The sequence below is a fragment of the Balaenoptera physalus genome (assembly GCF_965194825.1).
Source record: "Balaenoptera physalus genome assembly, chromosome: 10".
NCBI lineage: Eukaryota > Metazoa > Chordata > Mammalia > Artiodactyla > Balaenopteridae > Balaenoptera > Balaenoptera physalus.
The window spans coordinates 76,937,880-76,941,868 of NC_138889.1; the positions used below are offsets into that span (position 1 = coordinate 76,937,880).

General features: G+C 45.0%; 1 protein-coding gene across 10 annotated transcripts in view; it reads left to right on the forward strand.

The window, feature by feature from the left end:
- NAV2 (neuron navigator 2) overlaps positions 1-1,847 on the forward strand; it is a 761,975-nt gene extending 760,128 nt beyond the window's left edge. For all 10 annotated transcript variants that reach the window (XR_014267924.1, XR_014267925.1, XR_014267926.1 and 7 more), the window contains one exon: positions 84-1,847. The gene's annotated coding sequence lies outside the window, so the exon portion shown is untranslated. The remainder of the gene's footprint in view (positions 1-83) is intronic.
- The last annotated feature ends 2,142 nt before the right edge of the window (positions 1,848-3,989 follow it).

The window sequence follows — 3,989 nt, forward strand, 5'->3', positions numbered from 1 at the left end:
ACTCTAGTCCTAAACTCTCCTTCTCTGTCTCTCTCTCTCTTTTTTTTTTTTTTTTTTTTCTGGCTGCACTGCACGGCTTGCAGAATCTTAGTTCCCTGACCAGGGATCGAAGCTGGACCCCCTGCAGTGGAAGCGTGGAGTCCTAACCACTGGACCACCAGGGAAGTCCCTCCTTCTCTCTGGATGTATCTTTCATCAGCCCACAGACATGCTCCAGAATCAGCAGACTTTAAAAAAAAAAAAAAAAAAGGAAAAGCAAACCAAGAGCCTCCCTTAACAACACATCCCTTTCCAAATCCTGTTCCATTGCTCTGCTTTTGTCTATAGCCAACCTGATTGAAAAACTTGACTATTCTTGTCTCCGGTGACTTTCAGACATTTTGACCATGACCCATAGTAAGAAATGCATTTTACGAAGCAGCCCAGGGCACACACACTCAGTGTGTAAGCACACACACTCTCACACAAGCACCCACACTCACACACATGCACTGGCATACACACAGTCACACATAAACACACATATGAAATAGAAACAAACATTTCAGAAAACATTACTCATGGAATATACACTGAGATTTTCTATTCCATTCAATGCTATGTTATGCCATTTCATTAAAAACAAAAAACTGGCTTCTATAGACTGAATGTGTCCTCCCACCCTACCTGCTGCCACCAAATTCCTATGTTGAGACCTAATCCCAATATGATGATATTTGGAGGTGGGGCCTTTGGGAGGTGATTAGGTCATGAGGGTGGAGCTCTCGGGAATGGGATTAGTGTCTTCACAGCAGAAGCTTGAGAGAGCTCCCTGACTTCTTCCTCGGGGTGTGGAAGGCATCTTCTCCATTTGAGAAGACAACTGTATACCAGCAGGTGGCCCGTCACCAGACACTGACTCTGCCAGCGCCTTGATCTCAGAAGTCCAGCCTCCAGAACTGTGAGGAATAAATTACTGTTGTTCATAAGCCACCCAGTCAATGGCATTTTTCTTGTAACAGCCTGAGCAGAACTGTTGCTCCACTTCCTTTCTCCTATTAACTTCTTGACATTGAGAAATGTTTAAATATATTAAAGTTCAAAGGACAGTATAATAAACTTTGTTGTTACCACTTAGAATTTACAAATGTTAACACTGTCATATGTCCTTCAGATTTAAAAACATGTCCCCTACACTCCCACCTCCCATTTCCCTTTCTTCCTCTTTGGAGGCAGGAGTTGGGTTTTTATCCTGTCTGTGTTCTTAAACTTCTACTAAATCTATGTGCATCTACAACAAGATGTATTTTTCTAAGTATTTGAAAATTTTGTATTTCACATTTAAGTTTTGGGTTTTTAATTCATGTGAATTTTTGCATATGATGTGAGCTCAGGGTCAAAAGTGTACATAATTTTGGAGAGACAGTTGTCCCAACATCCTTTATCGAAGTGCATGCTTTCTCTCCACTGAATGAGCAAACAGCAAGGTTTTGTGTATTGGTTCTGTTTCTGGGGCATTTATTCTTTAATTCCCTTCCTTTTGGCCTACACCCCTGTCTCAAATAAAACTGGTCTTCTCAGGGTCCCTGATGATTTCTATCTAGCCAGATAGTTTGTATTCTCATCCTGACTGCCTTCTTTAAAGTTTCGGGAGAACTGGCATCCCTCTACTTCTTTGCCTCTATGACAACCTACTTCTGCTGGTTTTCCTCCTACCATGAGTGCTGCTTCCTTTCCATCTCCTTCACAGGTGCCTTCTACTCTATCCAGTCCCAGCACAAGCTCCTCCTCCTCCTTCTCCAACCCTTCTTTGGCTTAAAAAAAAAAAGTACACAAATGATCCACAAATACGTTGTTTCCAAAGCAGAGGAATGAAGCAAGGCAAATCCATAAGAGGAACATAAAATATCCCTTTTTCATTACTCATCACCTGCTTCCCCACAGAGGCACGTGGACCGTTGGGTGTGGGGGACTGAGGATGTGAGCTGCCCCACTATCCACTCTCCCCTTTATCTTCTGTAATAGAACCACCCAGAAGTCAGATTACACTGAAATGTAAAGCATTGCCCAGTTTAAACTGGTTTTGCTTCCTTTAAGTAGGTTGTTGATTAATCAGACCTGGAGTTATTTTAGAGACAGCACTGTGCACGTGCAAGATGGGAACCCACATCTCCAGGATGAGCCTGGAACCAAGAATCTTTAGTCTACGGAACTCAAAGAATAGAAATGTTGCCACCGGAGCCCTTTACGAAGCAAGAAGTCCTTCAATAAAGAAAAGTCAGCTTCCAGCAGCACGAGTAACTTGATTACCTATAGATGGACGGATTCCAGACTAGCCAATCAGCTTCCAAGTTTGAAATTGCCCTAACCGGTTAAATTTCACCCTCAACTCTGGATAGGGGAGATAGCTGTGAGCCCTGCTTCCTGTCCCCTCGCCAGTCGACCTTGCAATCAAGCTTTCTTTTATCACAAGCCAGTGCCATGGTATTGGCTTCAATGCATGCTGGGCAGCAAGCCCAGCTGGATAACAAGGTTTCCCTCCCACACAGCTGTGTGCAGCTCTGTGACTGAGTTCTGGCTCACAGTGGAGAAGTTCAATTTGTGTGTGCAACTCCAGGGATGTGCCCTCAGAGAAAAAGACATGCCCTTCTCCTCATCTTTGCTCCTTTCTACTGTTTGGTTGCCAGAGCCAGAGCAGCCCCCTGGGACCCTCCAATACGTGGGATTTTTTTCCCACACCAAGCACCTTTGCATTGCCAGCTGGGAGTTCTTCAGTTCAACTCAATGCTGACACTATTGGCGTGGAGATGGAGTCAGCTGCCGGGAGTCAAGGCTCAGCCCCACCAGACTTCAGATGCCAATTCCAAGTGCAGCTTCTCACCTGTGCTTCTGACCAAGAGGCTGTGAATCGGAGGTTCCTCCAACACCTTCCTCAGTTTCCATTAATTTGCTAGAGCGGCTCACAGAACTCAGGAAGCCAGTTTACTTACTAGGTTATCAGTTTATTATGAAAGACTAGAACTCAGGAACAACCAGATGGAAGAGTTGCACAGAACAAGTTATGTAAGAAGGGGCACGAATCTTCCAGGCTCTCAGTCACTCTCCCAGCACCTCCATGGGTTTACCAACCCAGAAGCTTTCTAAACCCTGTCCTCTTGGGCTTTTAGGAAGGCTTCATTACGTAGGTATGGCTGATTAAATCATTGGCCATTGGTGATTGAATTCAATCTCTAGCCCCTTTCCCCTCCCCAAAGGTGTGGATGGAACTGAAAGCTCCAACCGTTTAATCATGTGGTAGGTTCCACTTGCCCACAGCCCCCGTTTTTTTTTTTTTTTTTTTTTGGCTGCGTTGGGTCTTCATTGCTGCGTACCGGGTTTCTCCAGTTGCGGCGAGCAGGGGCTACTCTTCGTTGCGGTGCACGGGCTTCTAATTGTGGTGGCTTGTTATGGAGCATGGTCTCTAGGTGCATGGGCTTCAGTAGTTGCAGCATGTAGGCTCAGTAGTTGTGGCGCACAGACTTAGTTGCTCCGCGGCATGCGGGATCTTCCGGGACCAGGGATCGAACCTGTGTCCCCTGCATTGGCAGGCGGAGTCTTAACCGCCACCCCACCAGGGAAGTCCCTGGCCCCCATTCTTAAGTGCTTTCTGGAAGTCACCTCATTAACATAAACTCAGGTGTTGTTGAAAGATGTTTGTTATGGATAACAAGACACCTTTACCTGTCTTATCACTTAGGAAATTCTGAGGGTTTTAGGAGCTCTGTGCCAGAAAGGGGGACAAAGACCAAATACATATTTCTTATTATAAATGACAATATCACAGACCCCAAAGTGGGAGCTGCCTATTGAGGGAGACAGGAAGACCCAGAGACGCTGTTCCAAACCCATCCTTGTATACAGGAGAGGAATGTGAGTATTGTTGTAAACCTTTGTTATTTGGGATTTTCTCTCACACCCAAAATTGACCTAGCTCAAGCTGGATATCCTTTAGGATCTTTATTAATAAATAT